General features: G+C 45.1%; 1 protein-coding gene across 38 annotated transcripts in view; it reads left to right on the top strand.

The window, feature by feature from the left end:
* PTPRD (protein tyrosine phosphatase receptor type D) overlaps nucleotides 1-19,788 on the top strand; it is a 1,391,241-nt gene that overhangs the window by 981,159 nt on the left and 390,294 nt on the right. The window contains exon 1 of one of the 38 annotated variants that reach the window (XM_075446993.1): nucleotides 13,786-14,156. The exons of 36 other annotated variants lie outside the window; for them this stretch is intronic. The gene's annotated coding sequence lies outside the window, so the exon portion shown is untranslated. Of the gene's footprint in view, nucleotides 1-13,785; nucleotides 14,157-14,803; nucleotides 14,841-19,788 lie in introns of those variants that run through there. One more of the 38 variants, XM_075446996.1, reaches the window with a different exon arrangement.

The raw sequence follows: 19,788 nt of genomic DNA, 5'->3' as shown, positions 1-19,788 counted from the left end.
AAGATATTTCAGTGTTATTACTATCCCTGAACATGCTCTGCAAAGGGAGAATAAAAATAGGATTTGCAAATGCAAAACCTGTTCCCTATTTAAAGGTTTTCCTCTAGAAAAAAATTAACCTTTTTGCTCTCCTTAAAATACACAGGGATTTTTTAGGTACTGAATGTAGTCCCAGTTATGCTGACTAGCCAGACCTCATGAATTTCTCAGAGCACTCGGATTTCCACTGGGGTCTTATAAGGAGGGTTGAATCACCCTGCTGTATCATATCCAGAAGAAAGCAATTTATATAGAGGAAAGGAGAGTGAATCCTGTGTAAATAAAGAGGAGATGGAAATCGCTAAGGTTTTAGCGGTGAGCTCTGGGAATATAATCTACTAGTATTTCACAGAATCACAGAATCACAGAATAGTAGGGGTTGGAAGGGACCTCTGTGGGTCATCTAGTCCAACCCCCCTGCCGAAGCAGGGTCACCTACAGCAGGCTGCACAGGACCTTGTCCAGGCGGGTCTTGAATATCTCCAGAGAAGGAGACTCCACAACCTCCCTGGGCAGCCTGTTCCAGTGCTCCATCACCCTCAGAGAGAAGAAGTTCCTCCTCATGTTCAGACGGAACTTCCTGTGCCTCAGTTTGTGCCCATTACCCCTTGTCCTGTCACTGGGCACCACTGAAAAGAGCTTGGCCCCATCCTCCTGACACCCACCCTTCAGATATTTGTAGGCATTTATAAGGTCCCCTCGCAGCCTTCTCTTCTTCAGGCTGAACAAGCCCAGTTCCCTCAACCTCTCCTCGTAGTGGAGATGCTCCAGTCCCCTCACCATCCTTGTAGCCCTCCGCTGGACTCTCTCCAGTAGCTCTTCATCCTTCTTGAACTGGGGAGCCCAGAACTGGACACAGTACTCCAGATGAGGCCTCACCAGGGCAGTGTAGAGGGGAAGGAGAACCTCCCTTGTCCTGCTGGCCACACTCTTCTTGATGCACCCCAGGATCCCATTGGCCTTCTTGGCAGTCAGGGCACACTGCTGGCTCATAGTTAACCTGTTGTCCACCAGGACACCCAGGTCCCTCTCCGCAGAGCTGCTCTCCAGCAGGTCCACCCCAAGCCTGTACTGGTGCATGAGGTTGTTCCTCCCCAGGTGCAGGACCCTGCACTTGCCCTTGTTGAACCTCATCAGGTTCCTCTCTGCCCAGCTCTCCAGCCTATCCAGGTCACGCTGAATGGCAGCACAGCCTTCTGGTGTATCTACCACACCTCCCAGTTTGGTGTCGTCAGCAAACTTGCTGAGGGTACATTCTAACTCTTCATCCAGGTTGTTGATGAAGAAGTTAAACAAGACTGGGCCCAGTACTGACCCCTGAGGGACACCACTTGTCACCAGCCTCCAACTAGACTCAGCGCCGCTGATGACAACCCTCTGAGTTCTGCCATTCAGCCAGTTCTCTATCCACTTCACCGACCACTCATCCAGCCCACACTTCCTCAGCTTCCCCAGGAGGATATCATGGGAGACTGTGTCGAAAGCCTTGCTGAAGTCAAGGTAGATAACATCCACAGCTCTCCCTTCGTCTACCCAGCCAGTCATGTCATCGTAGAAAGCTATCAGATTGGTCAGGCATGATTTCCCCTTGGTGAATCCATGCTGACTACTCCTGATAACCTTCTTTTCTTCCACTTGCTTGATGATGGCCTCCAGGATAAGCTGCTCCATCACCTTTCCCGGGATGGAGGTGAGGCTGACCGGCCTGTAGTTCCCTGGGTCCTCCTTCTTGCCCTTTTTGAAGATTGGAGTGACATTGGCCTTTCTCCAGTCCTCGGGCACCTCTCCTGTCCTCCAGGACCTCTCAAAGATGATGGAGAGTGGCTCAGCAATGACATCCGCCAGCTCCCTCAGCACTCGTGGGTGCATTCCATCGGGGCCCATGGATTTGTGGACATCCAGATCGCTTAAGCGATCCCTCACACAGTCCTCCTCGACCAAGGGAAAGTCGTGCTCTTTGTAGGCTTCTTCTCTTACCTCCGGGGCCTGGGATTCCTGAGGGCCAGTCTTAGCACTGAAGACTGAAGCAAAGAAGGCATTCATTAGCTCTGCCTTCTCCGCATCCTCCGTCACCAGGACACCCGCCTCATTCAGCAGCGGCCCCACGTTGTCCCTAGCCTTCCTTTTGCTGCTGATGTAGTTGAAGAAGCCCTTCTTGTTGTTTTTGACATCCCTTGCCAGCTTCAATTCCAGGTGAGCCTTGGCCTTCCTCGTCGCATCCCTGCATGCTCTCACTACGTTTCTGTACTCTTCCCAAGTGGCCTGTCCCTCTTTCCACATGCCATGCACCTTTCTCTTCCACCTGATCTCCGCTAGAAGCTCCTTGTTTAACCATGCAGGTCTCCTGCCTCCTTTGCTAAATTTCTTTCTCAGGGGGATGCATTGCTCCTGTGCATGGAAGAAGTGTTGTTTAAAGAGCGACCAGCACTCATGGACCCCCCTGCCTTCGAGAGCCCTGGCACACGGGATTCCTCCCAGTAGCTCCTTGAAGAGGCCAAAGTCAGCCCTCCTGAGGTCCAGGGTTTTGATCCTGCTTATCGCCCTGCTTCCTCCACGCAGGATCCTGAACTCGACCATTTCATGGTCACTGCAGCCGAGTCTACCTCCAACCTTCACGTCCTCCACCAGTCCCTCCTTGTTTGTTAACACGAGGTCCAGCAGCGCGCCTTTCCTTGTTGGTTCCTCCACAACTTGCATCAGAAAGTTATCATCGATGCTCTGTAGGAACCAATTTCTTTAAATGCTTTCCATTTGGTGACAGTATTTTGAATATCTTTGGAATATATTCAATTCCTATACTCATAAAAACATACTTTTCATAAACCTTTTTAAAAGTTTCAGCAGACCAGTTCAGCCTTCAGAGGGAAACGTAACTACATTTTTTATGTCTCTGCTCCTGCAAATACTTACCCAAGTGCATCACTTTAAATAGAAGACTCACCTCATTTAGTGTAGTGTGGATGCTAAAAGTATGCTCAGAATTATGCTGTGCATGAGCCTAGGTCTATATAACCTATTTGCTACTTATTGTATAGATATTCAATGTCATATCTAATACAAAAATTGCAGACTGAGGTACAAAAATGTATGCTCAGCTATGTATTTAAAGTGTGTAGTTTCACTATCTATGCACAAGAATAGTATTTTATTTTAGCATACAAATGAGTAAAAAAATTCTCCATTATGTCTTTGAATTCCTTTAACTTCTGTTCTCTTCAGTTTTGGATACTTGCATGAAATGGTGTACTAAGTAGACAGGTTGCAATGTACATCTTTTCAAATACTCACTGGGGAAGGACACTCTGATACTCACAAGCCACAATGTACTCTCTTCTTGTACTTCAGTTACTAAAGGACCAGAAACCCCTTTTAACTCCTTGTGCTTTTTTATGCGTAGAACTACAATTATCACCACTGCTGACAGTGCGAGGTAACTTTCCATGTCTGTACTGCCAGACAAGCTCAGAATAACACAGTATGAAAGGAAGTACGTGCCGCCTCTGGGAAGCTCTTTCTCTGCTTTAGTGGAAGATTTCTGTCTTCCAGACCCCTTTGGAAGCAGGTTTCTTCAGGCTCTGATTCTGCAGGTTGGGAGAACAATAAATAATGAAAAGCACAGATCACTAATGTAGACCAACCTGAATCATTAGGCAAAGTGTGCACAGACAAATGTTTGTTTTAAGCCAAACCAAATAGAGGGTAGAAATAAGAAATGTAGGCCATCCTCACATGATAGACAACTTTGTTTCTGGAAACACGTCTGGAAAATATTTAGGAGGGTCATGCACAACTTTACTTGCTTAGTGTCTTACTGTGTAATATGATGCTCGTAAGTACAAACAATCTTTGAGTCTTTCTTTTGCGCTCAGAATTCTTCCTTTTGCTTTCTGCTTATTTAAAATGAAATGATAATTTATAAACGTATCTATCTCAGTTGTTCTGGTTTGTTATATCCCTGGACTTCACATCACCTAGATCTATTGGAGTAGGAAGAGAAGGCATGTCTCCTTCTGATGGAGGCATGTCTGTCTTTTTTCTGCTTAGTAACACCAGCGTAAAGAGGCCAAAATATTTGTAAGGTTATGATGGACAGCATCCTGGTAGCATTGAACAAAGGACGACCAGCAGTGACGTTTGCATGCCTTGGTAACCGATACAGGGTTGATGAGCCAGTAGAACCTGTGATGTTTGAAAGCATTGGACTGGTAGAAATACCCACAAACATTTCTTTCCTTCCATTTTTTTTCTCTTCATGAATGTTGTTCCAAACACACAAGAACACTCTTGCTGTTCTTCCTGTCTGTTGTTTGAGGAATTATCAAGTAAAATAACAACCCTTGCTGAACACAAAAACATTTAAGATGCAGCTTTATTTTTGCTGTAGTTAAAATGCCCATTTTCTCTCCCCAATTGCTTCTTAGTGAAATCACACACAAAATAGTTTTCATAAATCTAGCACTTTCCAGTGTCCAGAAAACAAGTACAAGCCCACTCCCTCCTTGTTTTTAAAAACTACCACGTGGCACATAAAATGTCTCAACTGAAAGCACTTCACCACATCCAAAGTTTGTCTTGTTCTTTTTTACAAACCTCTTTAGAGAAGGGGCTTTGTGTGTGTGTGTAGAATGAAAGACAATTCCTGTGATGGAATCAGATAATGATTTATCTCTTGGCAGCAAACTTTATTGTTTCAGAACGTACTGATGGCACTCAGTATATCATTGCATGTGCTGAAAGCATAATTACAGGGACACCTCCATCATCACTATCATCACTGCATTTTGCCACCTTGGGAGTCAGCAGGCAAAGAAAAAAGGATTACAGCATTCTTTCAAGCCGCACCTTTTAAATAGTCTCTGCTCATCTGAGTCCACAAAACCAGCTGCTGCTCACTACAGAGTCTGCAAGGGCAAACTGTTATAAACGCCCTGAGATTTGGCATGTTATTTACAGTGAATTATGCAAATCCTAGGATTTCTACCTCCCTTATTATGTGAAAAGATGGGTCAATCATGCCAGTGATATTTGAATTAACATCTGTCCTTAACAGGACAGCTTATGACTTCTGCTGCTGCTCCTGAAGGCCCCCAATATGACATTGTATTTGTGACCTATTTCTTACTCAGAACCAGGCAAGACAGTGAGCTACCCTTTTCTTTCCTTTGATGTTCCATCTTCTCAAAACCTTGAAGAAAAACAGCTTCCAAATATTATCTGTATGCCACTTCCTTCTAAGATCGGTGTTATGCCTTCCAGCACCAAAATGGACTGCATCTAGGCAGGGAGATATGGAACAACGTATAGGCAAACAAGCACTTAAGTACTGAAGGCCATATCAAGAACAAATACTTAGTGGGATACTCTGTGTTAAGAACTGCTCCCTGTCTCAGTGCCTCCAGTTTCTGAAGGCTGTCCTGTAGAACAGTACAGGTACTGGACGTAATAAAACCATGTATATTGATGTACGGTATTTTGCTACCGCCTCCTCCTCAATGTGTTGAGCTAGACTGTGCTGACCTGTTCGGGATCTCAAAAAAATGCAGCTTAGGTAATATTATTCCCTTCCCCTTTCCCCCATTGCATATATAAGCAAAATTATACTTCTGGAATGGAAGGATTTGGGAGATAGTAAGACTCATGACAGAGGTGTTTGGGGCAAGAGAGAAAGAGGTAAATGTGGAAGAGAGGAAATGAATGAAAGAGGAAATAAATGAAAAGGTAACCCAGGTTCTTGGAAAAGAAGAGAGAAGCTGGAATTTGAGAAAGAAGACATCTTAGGAGAGGAAAGCATAGTCATTTGACAAAGGAGGCATTAGAAGATGTAAGAAGTAGATGATTCTGGAAAGACACTGTATGTGTGTGGTTGTAAGAGCACGAAGAGAAACTGGTAGCTTCACTGGGAGGAAACCAAGCTATCTAAACATTGTTGCAAAACCAAACAAGAGTTCACACAGCCAAATCAAGAGGAGGGAAGTGAAAGTAAGTCTGGAGAAGGCACAGTCTCTGTTTCTTTTGTCTTCTATTTTTTTAAATCATAACTGCATCCTGAATATGCAGAACTTACTGGAGATTAAAAACATGAATCATGTTGCTATCATTCCAAAAACCCTGGAGTTTAAATTTATTGCCCCTGTTGTATCCTTTGTGCCTTCTCAGTGAAGGAACCAAAAGAGAAAATACCAGCAAATTTTTAGGTTGTGGATTTGATTTCCACCAGTTCACGTTTGTGCTAGCTCAGGCCTATATAAAAAAATTATATGGAGGTCATTTAACAATATTTGCATCCTAAAAAGATGTCTGCTGGAGTTCACAATGAATGTGTTGTCATTTTTAAGCAGACATTTGATAAGTTGTTTTCCCCTTGTTGAAAAATAAATCCTCTGATTGGAAAACTGTGACTAATACGTGATTTCCCTCACAGGGCTAGTTTAATGTGGAAAAGTGCTTTTCAACATTGAAAAACAAAGGACTTGGCACCCGAGCTTGTTAATAATCTGGATTCAATACAGCAGATTTAATCTTTCCATTCCTTTTTCATGACTAACTTCTTTGGCTAAAATATAGATTTTTCTTGTGGTCCTAATTTCTGTTTTAATTGAATTGCTGAGAATGAAAATGATTAGAGAATGTTGTGTGGTGAGCAGATTTGTTTGGATAATGTAGTTTTAACACCTCTTGTTCTGCCCAAAATACACAGTCTTCCTTAAAAGGATGTGATAGTGCATAGCTTATATACTACATTCTGTAACAAAGTGAATGTTCAGTGGGCTTGCATTAAGTGATTAATGGATGGGATGGAAGGAAACAAACTGAAACAATGGAAAGGTAACATAAACAGAGTTCTTACAAATGAAATATTATTTCTGTTTCAGTGAAATTAAGTAATCTGCTTACACTAGGTCAGTTGAGGTCATACTGAAGAAATGTTCCTTCTGATATCAGAATTCATGGAATTTGCAAGAATTTATGTTTTAAATTGAAAATAAGGTGAACACAATGCTCATGGGAAGTGTTGATTTAATAGCACTCTATACTAAAGACTTCAGGAGGTTTTCTCTAGATTGAGCTCCGAACAAACTTGCAGCCACCTCTGCAGCAACTGCATTTAGAAAAGAAAGGATAATTTGATTTTCCATAAAGTCCTTGACTTGAACATAATTATGAAACCATTTTAGTAATGTGGACATTTGCCCACTAAACGCTGAGCTGAAACTCTTCCTAGCCACATACTGATAATCAAGTCACAGACACTTTTCTATATTTTTAGTTAGGAAACACGTTGTCTGAAGTTAATGGGAGTTATGTTGGGGAAAAAATTACTTTAACTGATCCGTACAAATTGGTCAGATTCAACAGAAGAGGTTTAAGCTTGGCCATCCTGAGACAGACTTAAAGCCAAGACAGAGCACGATAGGGTCCACCTGAGTAAAAAAAGAAATCCTTCTTTTGGTACTATAGATCTTTATCAGTACTCTTGTTGAAACATTCATAGGCTCATGGTAATAATGACTTTAAAATATTAACTGTACATAACTGTAGGGAGAGCGATGCTGAGAAGAATTTTCTCTTGTATTTTTCTTTTCCCTTTTCCCTTTCTGTCTAGCAAGGTTTCATACAGCAGCATCTCTGCTAACAGAGCCAGTATCTTGCCTTCCAGTGCTTGTCTATGCCTCTTGATTTACCAGAAGAAAGGAGCGGCAGCATGAGAGGAATAGAGAAACTCCCTCCCACAGATGACTGAGCAGCTTATTCCATAACACTCCTATATTCAAGCAACAAAAAGTTTAAGGTTAGGAAATAAACTAAGACTTCTCCTCCCTCTACCCCCTGCTCAGCCTCCAGACAGTACAGCACTGCCATATATGACGTTCTGATCTGAACCTCTGTTATAAATGACAATAAGCCATTTGCATTATCTTTTTCTTTATTAATATTTAAGGCAATAAAAAGCAAGCAAACAGCGCTGGGTGTGCGGGGAGTCACTGCTCCACCAACACACACACCTTCTAATGGCACCAGCGGTCTTTATATTCTCTCCGAGCCGTTCGTTTCCGCAAAGTCCCCCCCTTCTTTTGATTCTCTGTGCTCACGTGGCATCATTGATTGACATATGCGTCTTATGATGTTGGTGGTCTTTATAGTTCCTTTGGTAGTCTTCAGGATGAAGAGTCTCTTCTTCCTCGGTGTCCTCTAAATGTCCTTTTCCTATAAGCACGTGCGCACTTGGTTTTTGTCTTGTATAAGCAATATAGTCAGCCCAGTCTCAAACTGTACTGGACTTCTATCTATTGTTCCACGCCTTACGTGGTTTTCTTATTTCACATTATGCTAGTTTCCACTCGACACGAATCATCTTCTAGTCTATTACACCTCCTTGAGGTTTGGCAGGTGGCAACAAACGTTCACATTTATAAGGCTTCACTTGGACCTGTTGTTGTTAGTTTGTGAGCTCCTCTGTTTTCTACAAAGCGTTTTTGGAAACTTTAACATAAAAGAAGCCACGCAAACCAAACAGCAGTGCCTCCTTGGGAACCAGAAGTCAGTATTCAAGTAAAAGATTAACAAAACCTTCCAGTTCTGTGAATCAGTTACAGCATTACTATCTTCCTCTTGTTCCTGTGTTTTGAAATAAGCGAATTCAGTTACTCGCTGTCATGACTTACATCAAGTAGCATTATACAGACTGTGACCTCTGACCTACGGGTGCAAAATGGCGTCTTTAGTCGCCCTAGTGCATGTTGAGCAACCATGAAATAATCACTCACTAAGTAATGCACGGTATCTCCGTCTGTTTGATCGTTGTAAGAGGTGTGAACTAGCAAGCTGTCATCTGGCTACTCATTTTGCTTTATTGGATCTCATTTTCCTCTTCTGATACTAGAAAATATTCCTGGTACTCTAGTGTTTGCTCTCTGCTGCTGCCATTAAAATTCAGAGGTACCTTCTTCCCATGAAGGCGACCTTTTGAAACCACAAGCAAACAAAGAAAAAAAACCCATCTACTCTACTGTATTCAAATTGCAAGCAAATCTTGATGCAGACCTTCTGCACCTGTGTGCGTACATACATTATATACATATGCATGATCTTTTAAGAAAAATACCACCAGATTGTGTTCTGTATTCTAAGTATATTCTTTCTAAATCGTTAGCAGAATTCTCGCCACATCTGAGATACTTCAAATACTCTAGAAGTAAAAGACAAAGCTGTCTCCTGTATCTACAAATCTTATTTACAGCTTTCCCTACATATGCTGCTGTTTATTTTCAGTTTGTGGCACACACTCTAGTGCACTCTGATAAAGCTGATCCTGCTTCATCATCTCGAAGTCCCTGAAGATATTCATGTAGTGTGTGATTAATTACTAGTTTTCTAGGCCTCTTGCTCTTTTCAGTTTAAAAAAAAAATTAACTTGCTTAGAGCTAGTGCAAAAAGTTGTTCCCTGAGAAACAGAAACAAACAAACCCAGTTTTCTTTGTATTTACATGCTATATCACTGATTCCACCACCCTTGTCCCATCAGCGAGCTTGGGTTCTGTGGCAGGGCATGCGGTGTGACTGGCTCCTTGCAACGAATGGGATAGGACAAGTGTGCAGACCACCCTGCTTGTCTCCTTCATCTACCAAACCTCTGTCTCCACAAAACAAAAATTAGAACAGGGTTTGAGACCTATAGGTCAGGAGTCCGGAATCCTTCTCTGAAGCAGATTTAAAATGTGCTGGCACATACAGCAGTTGCTTGGAATGCCAGGCAGATCACACGAGTATATAAAGCCTCAACGCTTTGAGACAGCAAGGAAAAACATAGGGAACTTGGGAAAACTGATCATAAAAACCTACACTTCAAATCACCACCTCCTCCATACCTCTGTCTCTAAATACCTAAATTTCATCACTTAAAAGATTTATATGAATCACAAATGTTTACAAGATAAAGACAAGTACTGAGAATGTCTGCTGAGGTACTAAATCAGCATTTAAAATATGTGTACTCAAACTGTGTTAGCTGAATAAATTTTTGCATATAGGCAATGTGTTTACTTGTCTAGTAAAGTTTTATTATCTTTAATAATAGGACCTTACAGTGTCTGTGCCTTAAAAATGAGAATTTTCAAGTATCAGTACAGCACTTAGGAACATTTCTCATAATTGTCTTGCAAGCAAATGCCTAACAGATGCATTAATGCAGTTTTTTGACAAATCATCTGTTACGTTTCAGCCAACAGCTTGTCATATGTTAATCTTATTAACTGTAATAGACAGCTATCGCAATGTATGCAACAAAAAAAAAAAGGGAGAGGCAACTGCAGAGTAACCTTTCTGATGTCTTCCCCCCTGCTCCCCCTTCCCTTCCTGATTTTGCTGTGTAGTAACCCAATGTCCACTGGTTCCAGTTGTTAATGGAATGTCCTGCTGTGCTAAAGAGCTTAGCAGGGTGCTATTTATCAGGGATGCAAGCAACAATTCAAGGCAGAACAGCCGAGACGAAAATAATACTGCACACTATTAATAGAGTACTATTTGATAGATGAAATTTGTGAGACTGAGACACGAAGGAGTATGGCTGGTCCTTTACTTGAAAAGCCATGGCAGAGTTCACTCAAGAGTATGGTCGTAGGTAGGCATTCAGATGAACAGAAGGAAAGTCAACCCATTTCTCTTCCTCCTTTGCTACATCTTTTGAGTTTTAAACCTGCACTCACACCCTACACTTCACACCAAACTTGCACTGCTGATACGTAGCCTCAGTGAGGACTCCGAACGCAGCTGCATCAGCAGGAACAACAGGATTTGAACAGTTAAACTTGAACCATGAAAGAAAGAAGACTGTTTTTAAAAAAACTCTGAGGGAATACATGATGCTTCGTTTCAAATGACATAAAAGACCCTTTTTCCTTCCACCTTAAAAAAAATTAATAGAAGATTCCTATCTTCCAAACCTAATTTAATTACGATCTTAGAGATTGTTTGGTGTTTTACAGGAAGCATTTCAAAGTTAATAAAATGTGCAAATGTTTTTCCAATTCATTGCCGTACTAGCCTTAGAGTAACCTCCTGCTGCAATCTTGGCAAAAATAGAACACCAGTGTAGAATGCTGTGTTTGAATTTTTTTACTTATTTCAGAAAAAAATTCCACTTTAACGAGTAGTTTGTAACAGATGAATCATGCTTCTTCATGTACTATCTCTTCTTAACAGGGAAGGAATGTTAAAGGTGTATTACCAAACCACAGATACACATTTATATATGTATATGTGTACACTACGATCTTAAGTATAAAACTGATTCTACTGATAACAAGCAATGTTATGCACTACAGCAAGTATGCAGTGTTTTAATACTGCTTCACGAATTTATGTTAAGCTCTTCTCTTTTTTTTTGCTTCAGCATCACTACAAAACATGGAAATCTTATAAATAATATTAATGAGATCTGGTTTTATACTGCTATAGAAAGAAACACATTTATTCCCAATGTGTACCGTGATGCTGACTGAACAGAAGGAAGAGCTACATAACCTGCTTACGACTCTAAGATAACAGGAAGCTAAACGTAGTCCCAAAACACATCCACATTGTGATACCACATGAAAAATATAAAATGCATGGGTTTATTGCTCAATTCTTCAATGTCATGCAAGGATCACAGCACGAAGAGCACTAAAACAGCTAAGCATACTGATAAAAACTGCTGGGACATAACATTAAAACCTGAAATACCTATTTAGTACTGCTATTTCAAAGCAAATACAGCCCTGCGGTCATTTGAGTCGAGGGGGCAAAGGTGAGGATATAATTCTTGCTTTCTTCAACCACATTTATTACGATAAGGACAAAATATTGCTTTGCTCAGGTTTTGATTTTTGAAACCACAGTTGCTTGTTGAAAAGTTAGTCTTTTATTGAAGTTGTTTTTGACAAGATAAAAAGTAGTCATCTATGCTACATTTCACGCATTTACCTTTCCACACAAAGTCATTTTTTTACAAAGTCATTTGGTATTTTGAAAGATACTATTTGGAAAGGACTAGCACTCCTTTAAGTGTAAGATTACTTGGGGGACCATTTTTCATGATGTAACCAACAGCATGAAAAGAAGACAGCAATTTAAACGACTTGGGGAGAACAAAGTTTATCTTCACTTCTGTCAGCTATCGTGTTGGCAGCGCTACCGTTCCAGGGGATGATAAAATACAATTATACGATAGAAAACAGGCAAATCCCCCTCCCCTGCAGAAAGGCAGCGATGATCAACAGTGAACTTTGTGTGGATCGCCACGGCTGACTTCAGAGCCGAGAGCTACACAGCTCGAGCGGGTCGCAGCAGGTCAGTGCTCAGCTGGCGACTAGAAGCACCAGGCTGGCCAACACCGCATCTGCAGCTCCATCTGCGCCCCACCCCGCGAGCCAACTTTTGTGGCACCGGTCTCAAGGGGTTCTGGTCACCGTCAGGACTGACCACCAGCGCCTGTCACGTTCATCCCAGCACTCTACCCCCGTTTCACACGGGAGGAACCACAGCACGGAAGGGCACGTGCTCCAGGCTTCTGACGGTGGCTTGAAGCCAACAGTGAGCTCTTCCAAAGAACCTTTCACCTAAATCCTTCTGTTTCCACCGACGTCCTACGCGCTGTTCCTTCTTTGACGGGGATGAGACAGGGCAGGGTATAAGCAAAGTGGGGACCATTTATTTTAGCCCCACGGCACGCCAGCCACTGCGCCCAGCAATGCGTGGCGCAACACCTGACCGTTCTCCGGGAAGAACGTTCGGGACTTGCCACGGACGAGCCCGGCTGAGCGAGTGAACACCGGCGGACCCGGTAACCCCCGGCGACTCCACCGGCCCGGTGCAAGCCCGGACGCGATGCCTTCGGACTCGGCCGATCTCCCCCCGCCCCGGGGCAGGCGGCGGCGGGACCGCACAAACCGCGCACCGCCAACCGCGCCGGGCCGCCGCCCGCAGCCCCACCGCCCGGCCTCCGACCCGCCCGTCTGAGGATCAGCGTGGCCGCGGCTGCCCTCCCCATCCCCCGCGCGGAGTGACGTCACCCTTCCCTCCCCCGCCGCCGCGCGGGTGCGCGTGGGCGGGTGTCCCCCGCGCGTGGCGCGCAGCTCCCGTCCCCGGCCAGCCCGCGGTCCTGGCTCGGGCTGAGTCGCCGCCTCACCGACCCTCCGCGCGAGCCGCCCCGCCCCGCCCCCCCGCACGCGCGCGGAGGGACGGAGCCCTGCCGCCAGCTGTGCCCAGCGCGCGGGGCCGTGTGGGTGCGGGGAGCGTGCGAGGATTAAAAAAAAGAGCAAAACCAAAACAAAACAACCCCCCTTCCCCCCCCTCCTCCCCCAAACCAACCGACAACCCCAAACCCCTCAGCGACAAACCCACGAGACGAGGGCGCGTCCTCTCCACCACGGCACCCGCCGCCTCCCCGTCCTCCCCCGGCGGAGCCAGGCGGGGTCGCGGGAGGGCTCTGCGCGCGCTTCGGCCCTCGGGGACGGGTCCTCCTCGCGCCTCCGCTCTCCCCGCTCCGCCCGCCCCGCGCCGTCTCCCCTCGCTTTTGTTCGCGCGGCACTTTCTCTGGAAGGGGGGAGCCCCGGTGGGCGACCTGGCTGCTGTTTGCGGCGAAGGGATCGGCTAAAAGAGACGAAAGAAGAAAAGAAAAGGAGGGGAAAAAAAAAAAAAGCGAAGAGGGAAGGAAGAAGGAGAGAGAGGGAGGAGGAGGAGGAGGAGGAGGAGGGGAAACGGAGCAGCAGCTCGGGAACAGAGAGCGCGCCCGGGAGCAGCAGCAGCCGCCGCCGCCGCCGCCGCCGCAGGAAGGAGAAGAAAAGAAGAGCGGAGCGGAGGAGAGGCGGCGCTGGCAGGAGAAGGCGGGCGGGGACCGGGCTCGTCTGGATGCTGGATTTTCGGACTGTCGTTGGCTCTCTCCCGCTCCCCGGCGCCGGACTGTGAGAGACGCGCACCAGCGCCAGGCAGCCGCGGCGAGGGGCTCCGCTCGTAGCTGCTGCTGCTGCTGCTGCTGTGGCTGCTGGATTAAATCGGCCGCCCGGGAGACGAGCGGGAGCAGCGGGAGGAGGTAGCGGCGGCCGGGCGGCGGCTGGGACCGGGGGAGCCAGCATGACCAGGTAACTGCCCCGCTCCTGACCCATTTCCCTCCGCCGCCTTTGCCGCCTCTTTCGGCGCGTTTGTGTGTGTGAGCGCGCATAAAAACGTGTGTGTGCGCGCGCGGGCGTGCGTGTGTGAAGCCCCGCACACACGTGCCTGGCAAACGACTGTGTATGTGTCCCCGTCCCCCCCGGTGCCCCCGGGCCCGCTCCCAGCTGCCCTCCGGCGGGTCTCAGCCTGGCGGCGGGGCCTGCTTGGCCGGGGACCGAGGGGAGCCGCGGTGCGGGGACGGGGGATGGGGCAGGGTGTGGGGGGGTGATGGATCGGAGTCGACGTTTCCACCGAATGCCGCTGTACGCGGAGGGGGGGGTCGGCGGGGACTACGCTCCTCACACGCTGGCTGGCTGCTCTGGCGAGCGAATTATTAATATTAATTATTCTGTGTATTGTAACGGGTGGGGAGAAGGGGGAAGGTAGCAGGGGTGAGAGGCGAGGCGCCTGCCGCGGGAGAGGGAGTGTGGGGGCGAGCGGCCGGGAGAGACCCCCGGCGCCGGTCCGAGGAGGGCTCCCTTCTCCACCTCCTCCTCCTCCTCCTGCTTCTCCCCTCCTCCTCCTCCTTCTTCTCCTCCTCCACCTCCCCCTCCTCCTCCTCCTCCTCTCTCTCGGCGGAGCGGGGAGGCACGGAGATGCGAAGCCTTTCACAGGTTAGGCTTTTAATTTCTTTGTTTACTTTCCCCGAAACCTCTTGAAAGGAAGCACGTCGGGCTGGAAACTCCGCTTCCCGAGCGCCTGCGGAGGGGCTCTCCAGTTTGTTGGGCAAACTTGGCGGCTCCCTGCCCGCCGTCCACCCGTGCGAGCCGGTGCTCCCCGCTGCTGCGGCCGCGGGCTCCCAGGCTGGAGGGTGAAACAGTTATTTTCCTCCACCGAATTCCGTATTTTGACTGTTTTCTATCCCCTTCCCTCCCCGGCTGAACTACGGTGTTCCCTTTTTAAGCGGTTACTGCTCACCCTGGCGTGTGTGCGGCTTTTGAACGTCTGCTCCTCCTTGTTACTTCTCCAGACTGACAGCAGTCATGCGTGTTTTATGCTTTTGCCTGGCCTTTGTACAGTTGCTGCCTCGTGGAAGGATCGGCAGCATCTTTATCGTGCTTACCATGTCCACATTCTCGGTTTCGACTTCGGTAAAGGGTGATTTTGTTTAGGCAGAAGAGTTGGGGTTTGATACGTTCCTTCACTTGTCGCCTGAGACGGCGTTGCGTTGGAGATGGTCTGTAGATGGTGGTTTGTTTTGGAGTTTCCCGTTCGCAGGCGTGAGTGTTTTTGGTGAGCCATGTATTCTGTTAAACTTGGGATTAATGTGTGAAGTTGTGATTGTCTTCTCAGCCTCTCAGAGATCACTTCCAACATACTCTTTGTTCAGGCACAACCAACTTCTGTAATACTGGGACACTTACTGGGAATTTTGTTGCGGAGATGGAAAAATGTGTATGTACCATATTTTTCCTTCCTCTGGTATCTGCTAGTGGTTTACAGTGTCATAACGGCCAGTACTTTCTTTTCTTGCTGTAAAAGTGTGTAGTAAATGACATCATTTTCTGCTGGGCTGGGAGCACACAAGGCTCCTACAATTCTTGTTATTGCATGGAGCATCTCTGGAGAAAAAAAAAGATTCTTCTTTCATCTAAATACAATCCTATGTAGCTGTGTCTTACTTTAGATGGCAATTTTTTGATAGGTTCTTTAAATTCCATCTCATGGGGTCTGCTATTACTGCTTTTTTTGTGTGTGAAATTGACAAACTGGTCAGTTTAATAAATTCAGCTGTCAAATTTTGCCCAGTCAAAATTGCTAAAAGCTGTAAATGCACTGGCATGGGATTTTCAAGGCACCGAGCATTGCATAGAAAGGGAAAAGGATTTAATGAGAGACTTTTTACAGGAGCAGCTTTCCAATTTTAGTTTTGTCACTTGTGGTAATAACGGTGGAGTATATTTAGATTTTTCTCAATGCAGAAATGATGTATAGCTTTTTTGTATCCACTTGAAGCACCGAAAGCCTTGCCTAAGTAGAAGACTTCTACTCTGAGAAGGCACCAAGAAATTCATTACGGTTTGTGTGTGCTGTGGCAAGCTGTCAGGAATGGTGTGTGGAAAGAGAAATGGTACCTCGGTGTTCCTAGATGTCAGGAGTGGGTCTCAGGACCTGCGTTTAGACCCGCCAGTCATACTACTTTTAAAATGCGCGCTAAAGAATAATACGAATTAAGCGTTCTGCTTTGGCAGTTATGTAACCCAAACAGCAGCTCTGTCGGTGAACTCAGCGGGTGACAGTAAACTGGTGCTTAGTCTGAGGGGGGGGTTTGCGAGAGCAGGCTCAGGGCTGTGCGAAGGGACAAAACAGCTGGCAGTTGGAGCCTGGTCAGAGGGGTTCGCCGTTTCGGTTTTTCAAGACTGCCCTTCGCTCCTCCGTCCGCGGGGACCGAAGCTACGCGAGCCGGGGAGCGGGAATCCCCCATCTGTCTGCTGCGGTGTGCGGGACCACTAGGGGCCTGTGGAAACTGCTCCCGTGCTGTGGGCGCCGGGGCATGGCGGCTGCTTGCGCTCTCGCCAGGCGTTGGATGGGCACACAGGTGCCTGGTGTCGGAAGCGGAGTTGGCCCTTGTCTGCTCCTCTCTAAACAAGGAGGCCGCGCTCACTGAGGAGATGATGCGTACGAACTGCATACTGTTTTTAGGTTCTTTTGCTCTGCTTCATCCGTTTCCCCCAGTCCCGCACGGCGTCCAGCACAGTTCTTTCTCTCCCTGCTCTCCTGACTGCTGTGGAGGTTGGGGTTGAACATTGGCTCAGGAGGCGCAAATTTTGGGCAAAGTCGGATTTGCGTGTCTCTGTGCGCGTTTCATATTTTCTGTAAGCTGAGAAAATCAGATTTGTTGCCTGTGTATTTCTTCTATTAGATTAGTAATGGTACTGTTCCATGCGAGTGTAGGGTTAAAAGATGAACTAAACAGGATTACTTCAAGGCAGGAACAGACACAGATTGATGGTGTATTTAAACTAGCTTTGTAAGTGTTATGTAAGTTTGGGAGTGTGGCAGCTCCGAGGCTTTGGCTGGAGCATAGTCAGCATTTACGGGACCTGGGCTGAAGACGCACTGTACGTTTTTGAGTGTCAGTGTCAGAAATTTAAAATCCACCAGCCGCAGCATTCTTGATAGGCATTAAGCAATAAGGTCAAGTATACTTACACTGTTCCATTGTTGATTTTCAGTTTTTCAAACTGACAAGGCAGACGATTTGTAAAAGAGCACAGCTGAAATATTTGCATATTGGATTTCCTTCAAAATGAACTTCCGTTACTAAGCTCTTTGAAAATTCTCATTTAAAAGGATTTTCAAGCTGAATCACAGTAAGGTCATACAATCAAAACACAGTTTCCCTATGGTATGTTAATTTTTTAACAAGCTGCTTTCAAAACAGCGGAGTTTTATATATCGTGTGGTGTTGGGACAGTTACAGCAAGAGGCTCTTTGTCATGTTATAGACAACAATTGTGGAAATATTGACAGAGGTAAAGTTTCTGAAATGTGCGTGTGTGACTTAGGTAAAGTCGTGATGAAATGTAATGAAATCCACTGTAGAGGTCTTCTCAAATGATAGACGTCTGTTCAAATCTGTTCAAAACTGTGAGTCTTACTGAGTGTCTGTAAGACACCAAGGCGGTGTGTCCGAAATGCAGAAGATAGGTACTTCATTTGGACTTTGGATACCAAGAGGAGTAATACAGTACAGGTCTACAAATCTTTGTGTTCCGTATTTGTGTTAAGATCGTGGCAATTTTTGACCTGATGTCCTTTAACGAGATGAGAAAAGGGTATAGATATCTGCTGGTTTAAGCTCAGTGTCAGAGTCACATAATGCTGTCGAGTGTAACAGGAGCTTGCTTACATTGTAATTCTGTTTAAAAACAGTTGGCATAACACAGTCAACATACAATATTTTTATGAAAACTCCCAATTTCACATACTCTGCGAGTTGTTTACTTTATTTGCTTAATCCTTGTTTTCTTTGGAAAAAGGCCTTAAATAAAGCTAATTAATGAATGTACGCTGGCAACTTGGCAGCCTAAAGCAAGAATCCGTGTTTAAAAATACTCCTTTGTATACTATCAGTGATTTACCATGCAGGAGCAAAGACAAAGCATTACTTCTCTTGGTGATCCACTACAGTGAAAGCTACAGTACAACTGGAGAAATCTGATGATGTAGAAATAGATTGCATGAGAGTGCTTTGCCTGTAAATTCCTTTCCAACAAGCTTCACTTCACTTGTTGTTTAAGCCGCTGTGCGTTGATAGAACCATACGTCTAGTATTGCACAATTTTAACTTACATTTCATAAGCTCAGATGGCTTTTGGTTGGTGATTGATAATTATTAAAACATTGCATGGTCGTGTCGTCCTATACAAAGCGTGTAGCTCAGATACAGGGAAAATAGATACAAAATAATACAAATGGTTTTTTTGCACAAAATTCAGTTAAATTATTACATAAATACTGAAAGCATTACTTTGTCAAAACATCATTATTATTCAGGTTCTTTCAATTCATTCACAAAAGCGACAATTCACACTATATACTCTGTTCATCAGCTTATTTTTAACTGCTACCTATTTTTAACTACATCAGCAGGTATACACAGTCTGTACTTCCTTAACATAAAAAAGACTTACGGCTTTAAGTGTCTTACGCTTACATGCCATGACAGCCTTCTCCATAAGCTTAGTAGCATAGTAACCAAAAAAAAAAAACAACCAAAAACCTTGATTGATCTTGCAGCAGAGTTCCAAAACAGATAGACGATTTTGCAAAATAAAACTCCCGTGTTTATACTTGTGTGTCTGATATCTGCTGGGGATTCTGTGTGTTCTTTCACATACAAAAATTGTGCAGAAAACCTCCTCCTTCTCAGCCAACTCAAAATGATGGAATTTTAGGCACTTTGATTTATTGTACCAGAGGATGTGCCCTAATATATCATCAAGCCCTGTGCTGTGCTTCGTCATAGTTAAACGTAGTGGAGTTATTTGAGTTTTTCAGTAATCTTCCAATTATTGGAGTCGCTCCACTGGTACAGAAATTAATTTGTTGTTTGCAGACAATCAAAATGGATGTCCTGGTTAGTGCCAGACAAACTGCTCACATATTGTTGTGGTCAGATAATGCGTACTTTTTCTCCAAGCAGTATATCAAATGTGGCATATGGAGTAATGCAAGCAAGTGTATTGCTCTTTCTTTTACAGTTTTTAGTGTTCTGGAAATTACGTATCTGTAAGTCGGAATTCAGTAAGTGGTGTGTAAAGTCTGGCTTTTTAGATGGCAGAATCAGCTGATCCTCATGAAGAATATAGTGTCAACCTGACTGAAACAAATGTGGCTTAGGTCCTAAATTTGTGAAGAAGTATACATTTCTCTTGCAAATTTGCCCAATCCCATTTCGATTTCGGTGTCTCACCTTGGCTCATTCACTGGTTGTACCGAAAAGTCTGGCTTTTTGTTACTTGTTTTGACTCACTGAGAGGAAATTCAAATACGTTCTGGTAACAATGTCATAGGCTTTCTGACCTTTAGAAAATAATTCTGTGTGAAGTTTGAACA

The sequence above is a fragment of the Opisthocomus hoazin genome, chromosome Z (genome assembly GCF_030867145.1).
Source record: "Opisthocomus hoazin isolate bOpiHoa1 chromosome Z, bOpiHoa1.hap1, whole genome shotgun sequence".
NCBI classification, from domain to species: Eukaryota; Metazoa; Chordata; class Aves; order Opisthocomiformes; family Opisthocomidae; genus Opisthocomus; species Opisthocomus hoazin.
Note: the sequence above shows the minus strand (reverse complement) of the source record. Positions and strands in the feature narration are given on the sequence as shown.